The sequence below is a fragment of the Battus philenor genome, unplaced genomic scaffold, assembly GCF_028537555.1.
Source record: "Battus philenor isolate CCGP_79_NKW_IND1 unplaced genomic scaffold, ilBatPhil1.0.hap1 SCAF_6, whole genome shotgun sequence".
Taxonomy (NCBI): Eukaryota; Metazoa; Arthropoda; class Insecta; order Lepidoptera; family Papilionidae; genus Battus; species Battus philenor.
Window position 1 is genome coordinate 11,447,706 of NW_027181726.1, and position 24,832 is coordinate 11,472,537.

A 24,832-nucleotide genomic window follows, 5' to 3' on the forward strand; every position below is an offset into this window, starting at 1 on the left:
TTTTCGTTGTCGGAAGACATTGAAGGCTTACATAGTCCAGTACTGAAGGATTGTTCAGTACTGGACTATGTAAGCCTGAAATATTGATGAACTTAGTTGATCTGTTTTATAGAGAGGATACGGTGTGAATCATGATTTACTGAACTTACTGTATAGGCGGATGTCACAAATGTTACGGAATTTTAAACGAGTAGGGTTTTGTGTTAATCAAACTTGTAAATATTTTTTTTACCGCATAACTTTTTAAAAATGACATTAGATAATTTAATAAACCAATTATTAATTATTTACATATAACACTATTAGTTTTCAGTGTTTTTGTTTTCAAAATGGTTAATCTCAAACGACTAATAATGTATTAAAATTTTATCGCTACCGTTTTTTTAATCTACGTATCAATTATTATACAACTGTCATCAATAGAGCGCCATAAATAATTTAAGGATCGGTTCGACAGGTTACTTAACAAGGTTTTTCCTTACTATACGAACAATAGCGTTGTGACAACATTATTGATTCTAAAGTAAAAAGATTTCGTAATCCAATGGACAATAAAGGGCGAGTTAAGGAAGGACAATTTATGTAGGAAAAGAAGACGGAAAAGCGGGTTCCTTAGACGTTAAATAAAAAATTTCACTAAAAACGTTTTGTCAAAAGACGAACAAATTATATCTATTAACACGTTAAAATGTACAGATTAAACAAATTATTTTAGGCTTTATAAAGTGTTTCATTTATTCGTAAGTCGATGTATACGATATTATAAAAAAGTTTCAAACGACGTGGTAAACTTATTTTTTAGTACATCCAAGAAATTTGTTAAGCACCAGCTTCATTAAAAAGCATATTACTCTATTTCAGACTATGTTCACGAGAAAGATTTTTTAAAACGACTTGTTCTATTTTTAGAGAAATCATGAAAATATTACAAACCCCACTGAGTTTCGTGTTAGTTCTTCGCAGTAGGTGGCGCGTTACGAAATAACGTGAACTTAATTTTAGTTTGACGATTATAAATGACTGTAATGAACTCATGTAATAAAGTTTCTTTGACTTTGAATTTATTACATATTTGTTTGACAAATAAAACAAATGATTTTTTTTATTCCGAATGTGAGAAAACGGTGAGCTCATATCGCTGAAAATTCCAAATGATTTGCCTATAACAGTGATATATTGAAGTCAAGAGTGAATAGATATCTTCTAGGCAAGCATGTACCATCGTAGACCTCGTCATCGGTAAACATCACGCAAGACAGAGGTCAAATGCTTTGCCTATAATAAATAAAAATAGTTGTCGCTGATTTTAAGAGAAATTATACGACAGAAAAAGATTCATTAAAAGATATTCTCGAATATAAAAGTTATTTGTCATCATCATTAAGCCATAAGACTGTTCGACATAGGCCTTGCCCCGTAGATTATACTCCACGCCGGCCCCTAAAATAGTATAAGTTCATAAAAGTCAGTGGAAATAAATAATTGTATCGTTAAAAAGATTATTTACTGGTGTAAATAATATTTTTATTCATATATTACCATTAAAATAACTGTTATTTTTACACTATTTAATAAAGATGATTGAAATTAAAGATTTATACATATCAAGTTCGTATATAATATGTTATGAATCTGTAATTACTGGATTAATGTATAAGTGAACATCACTTAAGTTATAAAAAGAAGGTCAGTGTGTTAGTAGTAAATATCATATGTAACATAAAATGGTTCTGACATTTACAAATTAAAAAGCAAGTAGACGAATTCGGACAGTCACGCCAAATGAATATTAGATCTGATTGTACAGTTGTTATTTCATTAAAACATATCTTTAGGATTGTTTTAATTATTAATATTTATTGAATTAATGAATGGATATATTTAATAAATATTTAATTTTTGTTTTGTTGTCTTTTTCATGTTTATGTATAATTTTTGCAATAAATGCAAAGTTTATGTTATGCTACTTAAGGAGGTTAAACTGTAAATTTTTATACCAATCCAGGTGCTTTTTTAAACAAAGTAATATTGATTCCAATTCTTTAACCACGTAAATAGTAAAATGTAAAAAATAAAGTGTTTTTCTTATAACATACTATGTACATATAGTAGTTAAAAAAAACTATTTGATATAGTATTTAGGCTGTATCCGATTGTGTGTGCCCTATAATTAAAAAAAAAAGTAAAAATACTCTATCATACACGTGCACTGGTTATGTTCATGTTTATTATAGTATATGTTCGTAGTATGCTGTAGTAGTATGTTCAAAAGATGTAATAATAATTCAAATATGCTAAGTTTTTAAATAATAATTTAGTAAAGTACACAAATGGGTTATGCAAAAAAGACTGCGGAAATTGGCACATTACGATATTGCGTACAACAACCGCTTATCATTTTTCATGAGCGCCTCATTACGGACAGTCCCGACCCATTAGCGTTTGAGATATAATAATACGAGTTACGTAAGCTCGCGTGTAAACGTCGTAAAGTTCGGCAAATTAGCACCATTAAAACGTGTATATTTGAGCTGAAAAATATTCACAATGTTTACTAATTTAAATAATACGTATATCGCATGATAACTACTGCATACAGATAAACACTTGCTAGTAGGGTGTCGCCAAGATATTATTTTGGAAAATATGCTTTAACCTGTTAGTCTGTTAGTAGTAGTGCACGAATGAAAAAGAAGAAAGACAATCCAAATTAGATTAGGTGCTTATGATGGACACATATAAACAATACAATTAGAATCCCTAATATGACAGTTATTTCTAGACCGGGCTTATTCTTATTTTCAAGAACATCGGAACATATTGTACCAATAGACCTCAGTTTTCATTAAACTACGGTGAACAAGTTCTACGGCTGTATTTTGTGTGCGGTGGACATACGTAAAACAGCGAAAATTCTTCATAACCAGACTAAAGGTATATAGGCCTGTCAAGAGTGAACATTAGCTCATTTCTGGAACGGGAGCTTTTGCTTTCGAAGCAGCATTAATGGAATAATTTAAAAATTGGATAGAGAGATGAGTCAGGTCGGTGAAGGTGAGCACCAATGGTTTGGAAGGAGGCTTCCTTGCACCTGCGACGCGGGTTGCCAGCCTAAGCACCATACCCGGTTCCTTTCCCTACGACTCAATGAACCCGCATTGAGAATCAATGGAAAAACAATATGATTTATAAAGATCGCTATTCCTGATGATGATGATTATATTGCGCATTAAAATTTATGTTTTCAATGAGTCTATATTTTGTTTCGAAATTCGTTAAAATTTTTATTATAGAAACTCAATTTTTGACTTTAATTATTAAAATTAAAAAGAGAAATACTCTTAAATAAAGTAATGTTAAAGATAATTTGAATTTATAACAAAGACGAATTTACGGAACGGAACGAAAAAGTTCTTATTTCCTTGTCCATTTTTAAATTCACGAATAAATAAGACCCAAAAGTTTTCGATGTCAAGCGAAAATGATATTTTTTACACATTATTCAAAAAAGCACAACAGAAACATGTGTTACTAAAATCTAAAAAGCGTAGCCAAGACAAGGGGCGCCTGCCTCGTAATAAGGGACACTGACGTCAAAGTTTTCGCATTAGAAAAGTTAGTGGGTCTCGGTCGATGGGAGGTAGGTGGACGGTGTAGGGGGAATTAATGCTTCTGTCTTTTGAATTACAGATTAGAATTCCATGCATGCTTAAAGCTTCTGACGTAATCGCTAAACTACTGCAAAATTAAGCCCGCTGTTAGTGGATTATTTTAAGGCAAAAGGTTTCTATTGACCGTTTTATATGGTAATAGAGGATGGGACGTGTACGGACGCAGGAAGTTACTTTGGATTAAAGATTAATTACGGTTACATAATGCTAGTTAAGAATCTAATTTGTATCTTACCGATTACGAAATAATTAATTACAATCTAGAAACATGTAATATGTAATGTTTTGATTATAATACACGTTAAATTATATTGCATTTGAATATTAATTTACAATTGATTTCTTAAAAAGAAAGTTATTATATTTCTTCTTATTTCTGTTATTATAAATTTCATGGGGTGTTCTCAGCTTAATCAACGCAGTTGCCGAAGCTATACACACAGCCGAAGACTGGCACAAATAGCGTTATAAACAAACTTTCAAAAAAGGGGAACAATCCGCGGTAGTGAATGATATGAGGCAAGGAGAAAGGAAGATGATAATTTAACTGGACGTATGTAAAGTAAAAAACATTTTTTGGTAATCCAGATTAGTTTGTATTAAAAACTAGATGTAAATATAAGCGTCGTAGGAAATAAAAACGACTTGCAAGACGCAGTCTAAGTTCGCAAGGAAGTGATTATTATATAACGTGCTACATGTTAGCTTTAAAAAAGAAAACCTCGGAGTTAAAGAGCTTTCTTTAACGGTTTGAAGTGGCGCCGTCGAATTGCTGTTCTTTCAAATTAAAAACTTTAATATTACGTTGAATAATCTTGTTTAAGAGCGAATTTCATATGCTGCTACGTCCTATGGTTATAACAAGTACTACTCTTTTTTAATTACAAAACTTAAGGTACAGCAAAAGTACCGCTTTTGAAGCGAATTTAACTTTGCATTTTCCTCATTTTATTTTTGTAGCAATAAACAAGCAATATTATTTGTTAATGTATTTATTTTCGTGTGGTTAGTTTTGCGTGTATATGTCAATCCAAAACTGCTGTTCATGTAATCTAAGTTAGACATTTGATGTGATTATTCGCGAAGGTAACTTGTTCGGAGTATTGATTGAACGCGGCTTCCATTTGCGTCATCCTAATATAATCGATGGAGAGTCGGTCGCAAATAGAGTATAATTAAATTCTCTTTTTTTACGAGAGGGCATCGGATAACTTAATAACGGAGAAAATTTTTCACTTCGCACATAAATAAAAATAGGTCGTGCTATAAATTTGCCATCAGAAATATTTTATAGCTGTTTGTATTCCCTGACACGTTATTAGCCGATGTCGAGAAGCAAAAAAGTCTGAAGATATATTCGGCGATAAAAGCGACATTTTCAAAAGAAACTGGGCCAAACTATCTATCTATAATGATTAATGTTACCCATTTATTTTGTATAGATCCCTCGGGATGGCCGCGAGAAAAACTTGATTGATGCGGGATTGTGAAAAGACACCAGTAATATTTTCCTCTATTTCCGTACCTTATGTTTTTTGGACAGATTTGATGGATTGCTTTATTAGGGTTGAATTTCGTGTACGCTTTAGAATTGTTGCGGAATGTTACAGCAGCAGGATGTTTGTCCTTTGTAATTGACATTTAATGTATTACTTTACAAATAGCTGCCCAAAAGAATTAAATAAACGTACAGATTATGTGAAACGATGTTTACATTTTTTTCAATGTGTTATAAGCTAGAATATGTGCAAATTTGTCAAAATGTTGAATGCTGTTAATATGTTTTATTCATTTAGCTCCCCTAGTGACAGTCACAAAGTGTTGTAAACAAACCAAATATGATCTATATTATGAAAAAATGAATGAATTTACAATTCAATTCAATTTGCAAATCATTATAGACAATGCAAATATATTTTATAACTATATGTACACAATGTCTAAATCTAAGAATTAGAGATACATAAATTAAAAATGAAATAAATTTGGCGTGATTTTCGTACATCTATGAAAAACAAGGCGGGCAGATGACCTGGTTAAGTACATCGGAAAACTCTAGGTGTACGCCATTGCCAGCTGGTCCTACTGAAGCGATAGAGCAAGCACATGTCTAGCTGTGGACATCCTGTGACTGAAGTGATCATGAAAAAATTTATAGTCAGACTTTTACTAAAATTAAACCAGAGCAGGCAAAATTATGTTAATATAAAAAAACGGGTTCGTGTAAAACAAAACGCACCATCTGTACTGTTTCCTCGCACCCGTCCGTTGGCAGCCGCGGTGACGTCTCACGCAATGAACGTGACATTGTGACGTCACAAGGTCGGCAATATATTTAAAATAGCATAATTATCGTCACAGATACTATCGAAATCAAATGACCCGCATCATATGCACAGTTTGCGACCTTTACACTAAAGGTCAGCGAGAGGTCGGCCACGATTAGAGCAGTAGGGTTAAATGAAATATCCTTTTAGGAAATGGAATCGTTCTGCTTATGTAACCAATGTACGTAATGAGAGAATCGTTTTTTTTTGTCCGCGGTAAAGACAAAAAGTTATTGTCTCGAAGCGAAGCCGTTAACATTGCGCGGTGGTCCAATGTCATGGAGGCATTCATAGCTCGGCTGGCACGCACGGACGATCCGCGATGCGTGACACTGTTTTATTTATATTCTTTTTCCGCGCCGCTACCGAATGACGTGACTTGGACATTTGAAGGTGTTTCTTGCAATACTCCATGGTTGAGGTAACACTGGCCGTGACAGTTGTCCAAAAAAACAAAAGACCAAATTTATCTGCTTGTGTTCACGCGGGAATGGTTTCACTTAAAATTATTTTTTTTGTCTACATAATCTGTAGAATCTTTTAAATCTTTTGAAGTTTTTTAGTTATTTAAAAATAAAACACGTTTTTTTAAAATATTATTCGCAAAACGGAACGTGCAAAATACAGCTATAAATTGCCTAAATTCCGTTTTATTACCTAAGTTTTATTGTTACGAATGCAATTTTGCAGTCGTCCAAACTTTTTGTAAACCTAACATTTGATGAATAATTTCCTAATGTTTTATAAACGGTAAAATATTTATTTCCGTTAAGTCTTAACAATGGTAAAAAAAATTTATAATTATAATTATATTAAATATTATATTTTTATTAATAATGAAATGGATATATTAATAACAGTTTATTTGATTTCTAAAATTTCAAAAAGATTGTTGAAACTACTAACACAAATCTCAATTAATAATAACGAACGTGATTATAAACGTAGTCGAAATTTATTCATCGTATAACGAGAAATATTCTAGTGAAATGAAATGTAGCGCGTTTCCACAAAAGCCGGCGGTTAGATTAGACTTTCCACATCCGTTGCGAAGTACATTCTAGAACAATCAACCGCTTTAGAGGTGTAATAATATCCAACACTTACCAGTAATGACCTGATTTTAAATTCGCGAGAAAGTTAAAACAAAAAAAAAAATTAAAACTAAGCAAGTTTAATCACGTTATTCACGCGCCTCTACAGTTATATAATAACGTTAACGGTCTAATAGACCGTGTAACGGGTAGCGTGAAGGTTATATTTTTTAACTGAATTATATATTTTGTCATTGTTCATAATACTTGATGTTTTTAGCATTACTTTGAGAATTACCGGGTGAGGTTATATAAACTTTAGCAGCATTTAAGCAAGGAATATATATTTACAGCATTAATTAAATCCAAATTTAAAAATTCTTTTTGCACCGTATGATAGATTACAACGCTTGTTGACATCGAGTCTATCACCTGTTCGGACGAAGAGCCTCATACCTGATAAGAACAGGTGAAAGAAATTAATCCGGACTATGTATTTTTTTTGTAAATGTGTTTGTAAATTTTTAAAATTATATATTCAATAAACATTGGAATAACTTGGAGGCGAATGCACCAACGTGTGATATCTTCTTTAAAGACTTTTAACAGAGTACCCCTTTGCACACATACGTTCTTTTTTAAGTCTAGCATAGGAAAATTAATGAATAATTTCTGGAATACTATTTAAAAAGCATACTTATATCTATCTCACAGAAAGATTCGTAATTTAAAGGAAACGAGTCTTAGGTACACGTAAATTATTGTTGCTTCTGGTATCAATATTGTGTGTATCACAGTTCCTGAGAAAATCTAAAAAGTATTATATAAAAGTTTTTCAAATACTACTACTTAAAAAGTTTTAATTGTAAGTTAAAAATAAAAATAATTTTTATTTTTTATTTAAATTACTAAGCTTAGAAATTAAAACTCAATAATTACATTTCTTTATCTAAAAATGTATATAATAATGAGTAATTTATAGTTCGATTATTACTAGAAAACTGCAAAGTTTTTATTTTAAAAATATAAAGTATAAAGCAAAAAAAATTAACAACCAGCCGGCAAAACAAACGTCCTTGTCTTAAATCTACTAGTCAATCTTTACTTCCGATTTTTTATAATTTTACTTAACCTACTTATACTTTCATGACCTCAGCTTTTGGTTATTTATACTATTAATAAATGTCGAGGTATTTTAATTCAACGATGTTTTTTTATAGGTTATGTTATGGTATACGCAAGTGCTAATCACGTAAGGAGGTAGGCGATAGTACGTAGGAGATTTGCAAACATCAAGCCAGTCATCAAGTAAATATCTCTTGTGCGTCTTGTCGATCACGTCCTCAACGCCTCATATATCAGGCGGTGATTAGCACTTCGATGCCATAGGACATAGGTCTCCCGAAAGATAAGACTGGCCAGAATAGGCCTGCATCCAGTGCCTTTCCACGACTTTAACGAGGTCGTTCGTCTACCTAGTTGGCAGAGGTTCTACGATTCGCTTGCCGCTCCGTGGTCTCTACTTCGGAATCTTAGAGTCTTTTCCGAGAATAAGCGTTTTTTATTTTTTATTTTCGTACAAAGATATTTAGGAATATTTAGATAAGGTTGCTTGGTGTTAACTGCACTAGTTAAAAAAAAACAATGTCGCAGTTAACAACTGATAGAAACTTTGCGAATAAAAGTATATGTTTTAACATTGATAAATTTTTTGTAACAACAAAAAACATCAATATGTTTTACTCTTGCAAACAACAATGTAAATCAAATCAAAAAAAAAAAAACAAAAAGAAGACGTGTTAGATTATAATCAAACAAAAATATTGGGTACCATGCAGCGTTAAAATGAATATGGTCACATTATTATTGAGGTTTTGGGTGATACGAAATAGAAAATTATTTTTTGTAAGTATTTTTTTTTATTAGAAGTAATTGAATTGATGAATGAAATGATCATTCTAAAATAATTGTTATTTATAGCTTTTTCCCATTGTATTAGCTAAACTTGTTTTATGATGTATATGTATATAAGTCGAGGAATATGTCGATAAATCAGAGATGAATTATGACGGATGCTTTTGAAGGCCGGTTAGATCTAAGCTCATTATTCAATATCCTCGTTGATTACGCGCGGTTCCTTCTGATTGCAACCAACGGCGTCTGGTTTTAGTCCCAGACTTTACGAGTTTTTTGCACTCGGGCTCGCGTAAAACTGCATAACATGAATCTGTCTGTACACTGACGAGGTTTTATTTTTTTTAAACTTACAGTACTTTTTATTCGTCGCAATACGCGGAACATTAGTAAAAAGAAATATTCTGGATGAATGGTTATACGTGTAAAACATTTAAAAAGGTGAATATACGGCTTTTAAGTTTCTACAATTACTTCCAATTAGCCTGTATAACGCGATTGCTTTAATAAATGATACATTATTTTATTTTGTCCAAGCTTCTCACAGTACAAAGTCTAGCACCAGATAGTAAGCAGTAAATAATTTTAATATATAGTAATCCGAATTTTTTAAACGCTTCTTTCTTCTATATTATCATTAAATTATTTATTATTTCTGAAAGCATTGATTTTTGGACAGGGTGTATTATACATTTATGACAGCAAATTAGTTTTATATCATAATTACATATTATGCTTTTACATCTATCATCAATCATCCTGTATATGTACAGTTTCTAATTATTAATTCGGTTGAACAGAAAATCGATAATTATTTACCTAAAATAAGTTATGACATAAAATTTTTACTATGACTATCGAACATGAATAATTTGTCTGTGATATGTAAGCTATTCTCAAGTAGGAATATAGAAAGCAACACTAAAAGTTATAATAAGCAGATTATTTGTCGCAGATATAACGATGGAATAATAAAAAATGCTTGTACTATTTCGTTCATAAATACTGTTTATAAAAATGTTACAATAATACTTGTAAGCATGAAAAGCTAACACTGATACACGCTGGTAAATCTTTATTTAGTTCTACGTCCCAATAGAGGTTTAACGTTATTTATCGCAATAGCATGGTATAACACTGTTACCTTTAGACATTGCTCGAAAGTTTAGGTATAATATTGTTCGTTATTATCTATGTAATGTTCCCAATGTCAGAACACAAACCCCCCAGATGGAGGCACGGGATCGTAATCCTCCCTGTGAGACCTCAGCGATTTTGTTCAAGGTAATACACATATCTTTTTAATTTTATCCCCAACGCTATCCATTGAATTATATATGCTATTTTTCTTTACAGCTTTTGTGGTAATAATTTATATTCCGAACATTCTACCACTGACGAGATTTGATCTATAGCTCTACGACTGTATTCCACAATAAAGGTCACGTATATGAATATATTAACATAAAGTTAAAGCATAGGACTCTCCAAAAGGTATCTATTGGGGGATATATCATAATCGCCACGCTCGGCAGGCAGGTTGGCGATCGCGTTGTGGTGTTATAGCACGAAAATGATAGTGCTTCACCTCATATGGAAACTAGTTTTTGTATTTTCCAATGCAGTCCTATATGATTAATGCACAAAGTGTTAACTATACACGATTGTATCTCGGGAATCGTACCCGCGTCCTTCGACCGCAAGTTTCATTCCTCTATCTACCTATCTGGACTACCACCGCTATTGGTTATATATATGAGAACAATATAATTTAAATTAAGAGATCTAAATATAGTTATTTACAAAAATGAATACAGTAATATAGAAAATCTGAAATTCATCATCATAACTCAGAATAGAAAATGGTTTATGGTTTATCAACATAATGATATACATTGTTTATGTAAATTTACAATGAGTGCATAAATTATAGTTTATTCTTCTACGTTTTAAATAAATCATTCGACTTGTGCATACATATTGCAAATACTTTTTTACTGTACTACTACGCATACGACATTAACGTTGATTATAGATTAATTTTTTATTTATTTTATAAAATTATTCTACAGATTATAAAAAACAACAGTGCTCGAAATTGTACATATTAATTTTGTTGAAATTTAATACTATTGTAATGAACAGTCCAACCTCGATCAACGCATAATTAAGACTACACTCTCCATAATATGCTACCAATGAGTTCTAAGATAATTTCACCACCCACAGACAACCAGATATCTTCCATATACTATTGGCTTTAGGGAAAGTAGACGTTAAAAAACCACGCGGGCGATCACTTACTATTGAGATCAAGATAAATTAATTTCGAAATTGTTATTTCCTTGAGAACATCAGAGGATAGAATAGATAGATTAGACTAGATTTTTTAAGGCGTCTCAAAAATGAAAGCGTTCAGAAATTAAGATGTTACTAAGAAGTTATGAACAATAAGATAATTTTCCGGTACTCTAACATTACACCGATATTTGACCGAAAGGCAGTTTGTTGACATAAGACCGACTCGATATTTAAAATAATGATTTACTTTTTATAGTAACAATGCAACTTCGGAATATTAATATGTTATATGGTTAAAATTGAGTTATTTTTCTATTAAAATTTAACCATACATAACCTATTCCATTTATTTTCCGGTAAACAGATATTGTCTGTCCCCGGTGTCACTTTGGTAATAGGCGTGTCGGGCAGATGTTTGACGGTGAAATGTATTTTGATATACGTCATAGTACGACGTTACCGCTGTAAACATCGTCACGTTTTATTTAATTTTAAATTTACCTATATGTCATAGAAAATTTGACAGGTCAATTGGTTACATATGTAAATACTTTAGTATAAAGACGTGAATGTATAGTATATTTGATATCAATTAAAATATATGGTATAGATAAAAATATGTAGTGGTACAGGTATAAATTATTAATAATTTAATGATAATTGATAGGCCTGTCGCATAAGAAATAAAATATAAGAGTATAGGTATAGTTAGGTGATTTTAACACTTCTTTAAAGATTTATGGAAATATATATATTCCATCCACCCTTTATGGTCATTAATAAAATATCAGAGTGGATTATTACCAAATATTGTACGACGGGATAATAAACGGGTTTCTAGTTTCGTATATGTTTGTGGGTCAATCGCTTTTAAATTCAAACGGTACATTACAGATATAAAATTATAAGTCACGGTCAGTCTTGTGAATATTTAAATAAATCTAAATATGCACACATATTATTTAATATTCTGACTCGTGTTATGATGCCGATGGATACTTTCACTACATTATGATTAGAATGCGAGTGATTTATTCGGACTTTTCGTTTAATTTTACGTCAAAATTTTGGCTACGGTTGTATTTATAAAATAGTCGCGTTGGTTGAATGAAATATTTATAGCAGAATGTTGTTATTTTTCTTTTCAATTTAAGTTATTGTGTTCTTATACATTGTTAAACAATTCAATTTTGAGCAAATCAATATACACTTTATATTTAAGAGCGCTTTTCAAAAATCATCTTTTTTAATTATGCTGTATTTTCATTATTTCAGTCGTAGGACATCCACCGTGAGACGTAGACCTTCTTTATAGAATTTAATAGGATCACTAAGTAGCAGTATGCATTTAGCGTTGTCCGATGAATTTAACAAAATCATCTGTCGACTCGAGTGGACATCCTATGTTGCGCTTGCTGGTCCAAAATTCTTACTTCAGAATTTTAAGACCTCAGTGGTCATATGTTACCGCTACTCGCTGTCACTTTGATCTATGAATCTGTTGGGCTATATGTCGGCAGTATGTACTTTCGTTTGATTATGGATTTCCTCATTCCTGATCCGATCTATTAGAGAAATCATTAGCCTATAATTGCATCCGTGGTTTGTTGAGCGTTCTATATAATTCGTTGCTGTATAATAAATAAAAAATAAATAAATTATGTATGACAAAAAGTATCGCACTTGGAACTTTCGTAAGGAACTTGAACATATGCCAATGATGTTAGTAAATTTACGAATAGTCTCGCCTTTTTTGGCATAAGAACAGAGCGACCTGAATTCCATCATCGACGCCAGTTCGTCGTTGTGTTGTCAGAATTAAATTATTTGTTTAAATTCGTTTACTGAATAATCTTGAAATACGAAAAAGGAAATAAAAAATCTTTGCTAATTTCAAGGCTCTCTTAAACATAGATTGTAATAATATAATGTAAAATTATTCTGAATAACTAGAGATAGCGACGCGGCGTATTTTGATGCCAGAGTATGTTAATATTACCTTTATCAACATAAATCAATATTTGTTACAAGCTTCCACATGATTGTTTTTAATATCAAAACCAAGGTCATTTAACGCTGAGTTTTGTATTAATTTGTGTTTACGAAAAGTTATTTTTATAATTAATTTAAACACATGAAATGCTTTTATGGAATATTACATGTATTATAACTTTGCTCTTACAAATGACAACCGTGACACAAATGTGACCGCAAACGATTTTTACTGATATATGTTAAAGAAGTCTATTTCCATAATGAGTTTAAGGTCGCTATATAAATGCGTATTGTTTCTGCCTTACAATAACTAAATACGGTCATGATTATTAATGCGATAAGTGTGTTTTGTTCCACTTAGTTTATTTTTCCTATTCGAATGTCATTACTGATTATGTATGCTTACAAAATTGCGTTTTTTTTTAATCGTAAATTTATTAAAAAGACCATCCATTTTGTATTTCTTTTTGTACCTTGAAATCTGATACAGATTTTTAGGCATTTATATTTTTAACCTTGACCAATAAACTGTTGTGAAAATTAAATATTTCTATGGTGTTTTCATATGAGGTGAAGAGGGAAATGAAATATTCTTGTAAACAATCAATTCTAGTTTTTTTTTTTTTTAAATGAAATAATAATTTTGGTTGTATTCAATACCTGTCAAACTATGTACCAAGTTTACTAAATGTAAATTCATTGTCTCCCTAGTAATGCTACATTTTACTCGAAATTATTTATGGAGAGAACCCAATACATTTATTCAGTAATTCATACTTTTGTTTTTAACTAAATTATTAAAATAGAGATTTACATTTAGATTCTACGTATACTATCAGTGAAACCGATTAATCAGGGTAGCAAAATAATTGAGATATATCATTAAAGCACTCTATTTTAAATTAAGTCAATTCGAGTTAGTAAATATGTATTTATTCTTTATACCAAAGAAGTAAGAAAAAGATCATTTTTTAAAAAATTTAAATACATTTGGCGGTTACTAATCAGGTTAGACACTTTTATATTCAGATTTTGAAGAGTTGTTGTTGAGTTTGAAATGTTAAAAAAGGTATAAATATTGTATTTAAAAATCATTAAAAAATTAAAGGAATATTTATTTACTCTTAGATTTTAGCGTCACGAGTGATTAAATTTTCAAACATAACTGTTCAATCAAAACCATTTTTGTAATACACAAATAGCGTGTAAAATGTTTTACATATGTACACAAATAAAAATAGTCAAATACAAAAAGCAAATACTTATAACACTTTTTAATAGGTGTTCTTAATATAAGTAACGTATTGGAAACTACAATCAGATTAGGCGCCACTGCTCCTACTTAACCACATCCGTCAACTTAAAAATGCGGATTCCGAAAGCGGCCTGATTTGTGAACAGTCCATAACAAAAACAAACTTTTTTTTGAGATTGTTTTCATAATAGCCTTAATATAACTGTAGACCAATTCTTTGCTTTTTATCAACTGATAACCTTTAACATTGTAAAAGGATTTGTTTTTGTAATCAACTTTTCGAATTTCATGATATGATTATTCAGCTACATGAGAGTGAATTGTAAAACCGTGTACAGTTGTCCATAAAAGAGTTACATAAATGATGTTTAGTTGAAAAATTGCCATAAACATCAAAATCAGTAAATATGCGGTAACCTAACCACGTAAGTAAAGGCTTTGATAATACGTTACGTGTTACTCGTTGAATAAGGCGATTGATTAATGACCCTTTCATTGCTGTGGTATTTTCGGTGGACAACTACGTTCTAGTAAATTCATTGAGCAAATAGTTCTATCGCGTGTTTATCGTTCGATCTTTAATATTTCCTTCCGTATAATGATATTTTAGTTGCGTAAATTTGATGTAAATTATATTTTAATCTTTTTAGGTGAAAATTACGATCAACGTTGCCTTTTACTTTATTAGATTGAAAGGTTTAATTTATTATTAAATAGGTGAAATTAGTTAAGAGATATTTTATAAAACTAAAACGTATATATTTTTATTTTCATTATTAATGTCAATAAAAACTAACGCTTTTTTAAAACAACTTTCGATAAGGTAATAACATTTCCCGTAGAGGTTTATTTGGATATATTGTTCCAATTACATTACTAAATGTAAATGCAAAGAATACGTTCAAGAATATAAAAGTAGATTAGAAATACTACAACAGATATTACTATTTCCGATCTATAAAAAAGGGGCCATATAATATTAATAAATCTTTAGGAAGTTAATATAGTAAATCAAGTGTTATACCACATATATTTATTATATATTATTTACAATACGTAACAAAAGCTACACTGATAAATGAGTTTTTTCATAATAACAATCCTAAATTATCGAGTGAAGGAAAAGACCTCTGTAATAATGATTGCGTGACCTTATAAAGGGTTACATTATTTGTCGGCTAGCGGTGAAGTTGATAAATAACTCCTAATGATATTACAGGATTAGTGATAGATTTACACGAGCTAGATATAAACGAGAAGTAAATTGAGACAAATAACATGGGAAATTAGAATAGAGGTTTATAGTGATGGGTAAATGGAGACGCAAACTATATCTTCCGACGGCTGAACGTAAACTGCCTACGTATAGCGTGAGTGTTGCGGATAAAATATATATTTTAACAAAATAGAACATAATTAAAATAACTGATGAACACTTTTTTTTAAATATGAAAATCGTATTAATTACGTTAAAAATTATACTTTTATGGTCTCTCATAAATCAAAGCCAAATGGGCATGAAGTAGCTGAATTTTTTAGAAATATATAACAAGTATTTTTTTTAACTGTTGCCGTTCATTTAAATAAATTAGGTTTAGCACCCCGTCATGTCCTTTCTGTTAATATAATGACAAGTCTCTACTTTTCCATTAAATTTACATGTCGTCAAAAGTAATTATTCTCTAAGCAGAATAATCTTAGATAAACATTCACGTAGAACTTTATGTCTGAAGTTTATGATTTTAAAAGGAAACATTAACTTTTATTTAAATCGTGTACTTAAAATTATTATTAAATATATTTTCACTTGATCATTTCAACATGTGATTTTGATTTTTCAAATATTTTTTCTTGTTTGCCAGTATCTGCGCGATAGTGACTAAGATTTCGGCTTAACGTTGATTTATGAGACTACCTACATTGTATGGAATTTAATTTTAATAACGATACTAATTTTGATAGTCCGTTGTTTTTATAATTCAGATCGAGTTGTAAACGTGTTATTTGATGAACGAGACTCTCGCGACGACACCAAAAGCGACCGCGATGCGTTGCCACCTTGACATCAATACGTGCTCGCTGTGTTACATCCAGTCACATCAATATGTATAAATTTATGACCTTTATCCAATTAAACAAGATGAAACTAGATTTTGTTTTGATTGACAATCATAAACACATCCTTTTAATATGACATTTTATATAAAATCTATTTTATGATGATTATAATTTTTTTTTAGATTTTTAAATAAACCTAAACGTTTTGTTATTTGGTACATTGTTGATTTAAAAATAGATGTTACAGTTAATCATTATTAGAAATTAAATCATATAGTATTATAACATACGGATTAATTTAATAGGATTTATGGATGATTTCGAAATCTGTACGGCTTCTCTTATATGTCAACATGGTAGCAACGCTTTGATTTACGAGTACATTGCAATGAAAAAAAACCCTATTTATTTATTCACTCTGTTTATTCTGTTTTTTCGTTATTTCTGTGTTTTTTCGTTGTTACTGTGTTTTCAGAATTACCAAACGTTGTGTAGTAATGATTAGTTTAGAAATAAATATAATTTAACAAAATGTACATGTTTATTCAATACTCATACAATTACATTATTCTACCGTATATTAACTAAAAGAGTGTAATAAATTTTTTAATATAATTATTTTAATAAAATAAAATTAGTTAATATAATTATTTTAATAAAATCTTTCAATTTTCAAGCTATATTTTTCAGTGCGATTGATAGGAACGAAAAAAATTGATAAAAAAAATAAATATCTCCAAATTTTATGATTTGTAAATAGGTACTATTTACCTTGATAACAATATAATTAAATTATAATTATTGAATAATTTCTTTGCACCTAATATAAAACGGCAACAGATTGAATATATAACGATCGTTTATTTATATATCTTTTGGCACTATGTTTTTTTGTTTTCTAAATAAATCGGTAAGACCGGAAGAGAATGCTCACTAAATCCTTAAAAGTCTAACTAATGTCTTTAGTGATTGAAGGCGTCTGGATTTTCAACTATTAGTAACAGGATTTCTACGTCGTCATTAAGATAACGAGAGTTGTAAATGTGAAAATGGTCTGTAAGCATCCGACTTACTTTTCTTAAAAAATATTTTTTAGTCGTAACGCATTTTTATCAAATAATATATTGCATTACAAAATAATTTTTATTATAGTTACGATATATATAAACTATTTATACAAACTTTCAATTTAAAATAAATAACTATAATGAACTAAATAGATTAATTGTAAGGCATAAGAGATATTGAAAAGTATTTACGAATTATTATGGATGTACTTATAAACACCTAACTATTTGGGATATATGTCTTTATATCGCGTGTAGGTATTGTATTTAATATGAAAGTTTACCAATGCGCAATTCTGTTAACAATAATTTATTTAACTACATCATATCCATAGATATGTTTTAAATAAAAACTTTGTTGACCAATCATCTTCGAGCTGTATATATTCGATAAGAACCTAATAAATTTACTTTATTATTTCGCTATTGTAAGGGTATGTTGATACGAAATTTTTTAAAAATTAAAATTACATACTTTTAAACATTAAAAAATATAGTGTTTTCAAACAATATTTTAAATTTCAAATATTATGTGATGTTATGTGACTTTTAAATTCTTTATTAAATAATAATTATAAACATAAAATAATATAAATAGTAATAGTAGTGGTGAATTTCATATTCAATATTAATAGTAAATAAAATCTTATAACTGCGATAAGAATAATTTGCAAAGATATTATTCAATTTAAAATATAACACCAGTGAATTTTAGTGTATAGTGTGGTACGTAATTATACAGATTTCGTACATTTAAAAGGAGAGAATTTAATTCATGTTTAAATATTAATGCTACCGTGTGTTTGCAGACGGGAGATAAATGAAATGCACGTGTGTTCTTAATTACATTATCGTTTGAATGAATCCCTGTCCGAACGCATGCCAAGGCACGCAACAGCGCAGCGACTTACGCCTAGGTCATGATCAAACTAATTCACTTATCTGATTATATTCCTGTAGCTAAGTTTCATTTTAGTACAATTGAATTATTCATTGTAATATTTACAACATTCATCATTATAATTTATTTCAAATATTCACGCTAGTGAGAGAAATAAATTACACGTCTTTATTAACACTTTGACCTTGTATGCCTGTAATTGTTATCGCATTGTAAACTCACAACGACAAAGCTACTGATTCGTTTTCCTCTCTACCCGTCAGTCACGATTAATAGATCACATAATTAGATAAATTGGAACGAAAACGTAAACCGAAAACGTAATTCCTAACGCAAACATAGCCGGCCTTGAACGTTAAGCAGTTCGAAAATACGACGCGCGTGGAAATAGTCCGATGAAAATACGACCACGTGATTTTACGTACCTCGCGTACAGTCGTATGGAGAAAATCGATGGTGCTTATTGCCCGACGACCGGCGGCTGACTAAGCCACTGTGTCAGCGGAACGCGCCGCGCCCGAACCTCCGCCCGCCCGAGTCGCTATCACAGAGTTTTAAAAAAAATATTTTCACCTTTTTATCGCACTTATATACAGGTCTGTCACTGGCGGTTCAGGCGTCGTTTGTGAGGTTGAAGTCGAGATCGCGGGCGGCGTGTTGTTGTGCCACGTGTGGACGCGTGCTTACTGAGCGAGGTTGGGCGGCGGACTGATCGGTGCGAGGCAGCCAGCGGGCCGTCGTGCGCCTCCCTGCCCCCGCCGTGACGTAGGCTTCTACCCGCGATGGTGGAAATTAGCAGCTTCCCGAGCGAGGGTCGTCGGATGTAGGTCACGGGGACTGGGCCTGCACTTGCCCACTCTACCATGCTGATACACTCGACAAGTTTAAGGACGTAACAATGATATTAATTGTATATTCACAATTACCGGACTCGCCCCGCTACGGTCGCGTAGCGAGGCATGTACGTTGCAACGTAGAGACAAAGGGCTACGGTAATAATGGTCGAGTTCTCCAAACTTCCATCGCTCCTATAACGTCACTTACATAAATTACATCGTCACCTTGATTCAAGTTTGTAATTAGCATTTTAAAAGATTTTAAATAAAACAATAGTTCAAAAATTATTTTACGAAGTTGTGGAAGGGCAACATCTGAGGTAAATTTAAATTAGATTTATTATCATGTCATGTCCACTTCATAAATTTACCAAGCCGGTCAGGTCTTAAGATTACTTCTAGGCTTCTAATTATCTTGAGATATCAAACAATAGTTGATAGTTTTATCTATATATGAATAAACGAAAAATAGCACTGTGCTATTTTTCATTTAGAAATTTAGAAAAACATTAGCTCCTGAACTAACATAGCTGGATATTTATTTAGTCTTTTTTTAAAACATTCAGTGTAAGTGCAACAATGCTACTATGATACTATTAAGCACGAAATGATTCATTCGGGTGCATTAAACAGGTATTACTTATTTTTAGTAAAATATAATGATAACCATTAATAATAATATATTTTAGTTAATGACCTCTTTTTTTATTGTTTTGAGATTTAGAAAAAAATAGGTATTACTAAAGTGCGTGTATATTAATATTTCAGTTAATAAAATTAATATCATATGACATTGGCATACACATATAGCGATCTTACGTATGCCTTATTTATTAATTTATTAATACTGTTTATAAACGATGTGCAGAGGCGATCTTTCTAATTTAACTAAAGTCTTTTGAGCGGGACACGTAACACTATACGACTAATATATAATACAGAATCGGCTTTCTTTATTTCAAAAGAGAAATGCCGTTCCATTTTAGATTACAACCATCGATAATTGTAAGAACCTTTTGTGTGTTAACCGAAGAAAATATTTCTTGAATGGCATTTATGGCTTATTGTATTGAGCATTTATGTATATTAATTGAACTATAGTAATACATTAAATATAGCGCCTTAAGAGGGTTGTCGGAAGACTTTGGGTGAAGGTAGCTTCTGACTGGTCTTATTGAAAATCTACGAGGGATTCTTATGTTCAGTAGTAGACATCCTACGGGTGAAATGATGTCGAGAAAATATAGCATTCAGATTGTCATGATGCTCCTAGCGATCTTTGGAGAAGGCGCATGCCTTGGAATGGGTGTCTATCGGGTAAGAAAGAAGACAAATTTTTAATAATGTCGTAAACAATAAAAAACTCGACTATCGGAAATTACGTATCGAAAATACGTAGTAAATTTATTTTGTAAAATAAATAGAAAATGCTGCGTTAATAAAACAGTAACAGAAGCGAAATAACAGTATTCATTTTAATTAATTTTATTAGTTTGTTTTAAATCATTATTATCATCGACATTTCAGCCTTGAGATGCCCACTGTTGGACGTAAACATGGCCTACCCAATAGGTTTCCAGCAGAACCTGCCGGAAGTAGCTTACCCAAGACTGGGTGGACTTAATACGCTGCGTTCGTCGGTCTGCAAACATTAACGTTATTTTAAATATTTTCATGTATGTATAGAGAATGATAATGACGAGTATATTATAAGTGAAAATTCATGTTACAGTAGAGATCTTTAAAAAGCAGTAGTGTTATGTTTTTCAATTGTTTACCATTACGACGTCGTTATAGAACGGTCGCTAGCGAACTTCCGCTAAGCGACTCGAGGCGATAATGGAATTGCTGAGGTGCGGGGCTCCGGTGATCGTGATTGTTAGTTAACTGAATAACAGCCATAAACTAGACTAGTCACGGCTGCGCGCTGCTCACGTGACGCCGCTGTTTGTGACACGTCTTTAGTTTAAAGAACTCTGAATTGCTACTTAGGTTATTTTGATATACATTTTATATTGGAGTTATTATGGTTTTTAACCTGGAATTTCATTAGTTTTCCAAAACGTAGTTTTTATATATTGCGTAGTATTTATACGTTCGTTTTTTAAATAAATTTTTATTTTGAATCACTTTGATGTTAAAGATTCTTTTTTGACTATACACCGATTTGATATTTTACTATTAAAAAATAATTTGTGCAACAATTAAAATTTACCCTTTTTAATCTTGATTTATTTATGTAACTTCTAATAAACTGTAAGAAAATTTGTTAGCGAGAGATCGAACAATTGAGAATTGATCTGATAAAGTTTTCTACCAGCCACCTAAATTTAGCCTTTTTTATAAAGAATATTATTGTATCATAGTCATGTTATTTAGTCACACGCGTCACTAAAATAGTTACTTATTAACGCAATAGATTTATTTTAATGTATAAATTTTTGTAAAGCACATGATTTGAAAGAAGAACAGTGATAAAGTTTTAAGATTACATGGTTACATTTTTTTAAAGAAAGAACCTATGACTGTAGTAGACACGTATAATAACGTGAACGTATTTTTATATAGAGATGTATGAGATATTTTTTAATGTTTAATTATATTTAACTTTTTGTGATTGTTTGTTTTACTTATATTTTTAAATTTTTGGTATATACTGCCGCAGTGTATTACTAAACATATAGTTCATATATATTATAGATCGTACAAATATTTAACAGGTACATTATTTTATTACAGAATTTTCCTAAAGAAAAGCGAATATACTTATTCAATTCACCAAGTTTTCACAATATGTTCACAAATGAATGTTAAAAAATGTTTATATTTTTTCGAATTATACCGTTCAAGTCAGGGCCCATTCCACCTTGTTTTTCAATATCAGAAGATTGATTAATAAATAAAGTTTATTTATTAACCTTCTGTTACTGTCTGTAATCTTAAGTGATAAAGCCAAAGTTTATAAGAATTCTCATAGAGCTCTTACAAACAATAAATTTATACGTAATGTTTTGATGTCATCGTACCAGACAAATTGTATTTTATACTCAAATTACAAACAGTATATTAAAATATATTAAATATCTTATGCTGTCGTGGATTACTTTGCTAACTTCGTCTTTCATTAAAAAAACTTTTTCATACATATTAACAAGTCCATAAAAAACTTGCCTGCTTACGACAGTTCTTTTTACGTTTATAACTGAAATTTTATTATTTTACAAATTAATTGTTGTTTGAATCAAACCATTATACGTGCTTAATCGTCTTCGGAAAAAGCAATAAATGCAACATAGTTCGTCATACAAGTCATTTACTATACATGTTGCTCGTCTTTGTTCATAAATAGGACCAATTTCTTTGGACGTTTAAAAGGCTTGTTAAGGTGCATTATTTTCCACTTTCCTAGAATAACATTTTCCTCTTTCCTCATTTGTCATACTTTAGAATACATTCTAAAAATATTTATATTTAGTGTATGTTTTTTTGTAGTAATAAATTGTTATTAAATATTTATGTACTGTATATTTATATAAGACAATTGCTTTCGACTATGTAGGCTTTAAATAAACAATAATGCGTTGTTTTGAAAATAGAAAAACGATATTTAAAGTTTATTATATTACCGATTCTTTTTAAATGTTTACTTTGAAATATTTAAAATTATCACTAACATCTCAAACACTAACTGCTTTACCGACCAGCGACCGCAATGGACGCCATTATGCACAGCGCCATCTATGAAGTGTCAAGGTTAAACAGCCACTGCTTTACCGACATAAAATAAGCGCGGCACAATACAAAACAGATTTATTAAAGAAATTATTTTCTTTACATTAATTTTGTTAATTAATTACCTATTAGGTAATATTTTATAAATAAATGATTGTTATAGGTGTATACACTTCAAAGGGGTGAATGCACAGCTAATTTCCTGCCAATTAAAGTGTAGTACACTCTATCTGATAAGCAAAGCTTACAGAAATAATAAATAATGTTATCAAAATATAATGAGAAAAGGCTGCCTGTTTCTTAGTATCACTTGATAATTCTTCTGGATTAAAATCGTTTCCAAATCCATAAAGGTTGTCTATAAGATGTTGCATAGATGTAGAGTGTAATATAATTTTAAAAAATAACGTCAGCGCAATCATTGCGTCTAGTACAAGTTTGTTAGTCTTAACTTGTTCAATTTTACAACCGACGTCCCAGTAGATATTTTTCATTTGGCAAATTCGTCAAATGCTCTTAAAACTTTCCCCGTTGACACAACGTCGGTGTCAGATGAACTGGGTGGATTCTGCTCATATGAAGTTGTTTGTAGTAACTTTAAATTAAAACCTTTCGTTTAGCGCGGGTTCATTGAACCTGTTAAGAGTATTCTTGTTGTATTGTTTCAGTAATGGAATTTATTTTAAGTAAACGATATTAGAGGTTGACGACCGAGAACTTCTTATATCTCAATTTCAACATGTATCGTATTTGTTACAGATATTAATAGTCTTATAAATCATAAACATTTTAATTGTACTGGGAGAATTTATTAGGTAATCAATGAAAGAAATTTTTGAAACAAAAATAGGTTATACTATTTTATCTGAATCCAAAACATAGTATTATAGCGCACAAAATGCCATTTTTCGTGAGCTTCATAAAATTAATAATGATAGTATTACTGGCACACTGGTGGGAATAGACGGAGCTGAGAAACTAAGAGAATTTTTTCTGAAGTCGAAATTAGATTTATTCATGTTACTTATATAAAATATACATATATAAAAGCCAGAAGGGCTAAACTTACTAGAAACTAGAACCGGCGGCAACCTTCAACTTTAAGCTACGAGGTTTTCAAAAGCGCCTTGATCTAAGAAAAGCTCATAAAAAACGCCGTTGAATTTTTTTGTAATCGCTTTCTTAATAAACATAATAGACCTTTATACACTCCTTATCGTATAACCGTACACAGTAGACCACAAAACTATTACTGATTATATGAGACATAAAGAAAGGTACATGGGCAACATAGAAAATTAAACATAATTTCAAAATTAGTTTATAGAAAAAAAACATGAAAACTCGTTAATTAAGATATGCAAAATTTATTACATTAAAACCGTGGTCAAAATAAGCCTGCTTCTGTTTTGGCGCAAATTATTTTTAAGATCAACAATAAAACAGTTTTTTAAACACATGGACGTGATTCATACTTTGAATTTATAAATGTTTATGTGTTTTTCATGTATTATTAATGAGTTTAAATTTTTCTATGTTTTAACAATTGTGTTTAAATAATTAGTGAAAACTAAGTTAGCATTGCACGGGCACTTTGGAAGTATATCAAAATCTTTTTAATAATAAATGATAAATATTTGTGTATAAATAAACATTTGTACAATTTGGGTTTTGTGTTTTTCGGTTTGTAAACTGTGAATAATAAATATTTGTTTATTCCGGTTATCCGAAGCGATTGTTG

At 30.6% G+C, this 24,832-nt stretch overlaps 1 protein-coding gene across 2 annotated transcripts in view; it reads right to left on the reverse strand.

Moving 5' to 3' along the window:
* Tob (Transducer of ERBB2) overlaps nucleotides 1-19,220 on the reverse strand; it is a 43,026-nt gene extending 23,806 nt beyond the window's left edge. The window contains exon 1 of one of the 2 annotated variants that reach the window (XM_068773419.1): nucleotides 19,097-19,220. The gene's annotated coding sequence lies outside the window, so the exon portion shown is untranslated. Of the gene's footprint in view, nucleotides 1-18,948 lie in introns of both variants that reach the window. The other variant, XM_068773418.1, reaches the window with a different exon arrangement.
* Nucleotides 19,221-24,832: the final 5,612 nt, after the last annotated feature.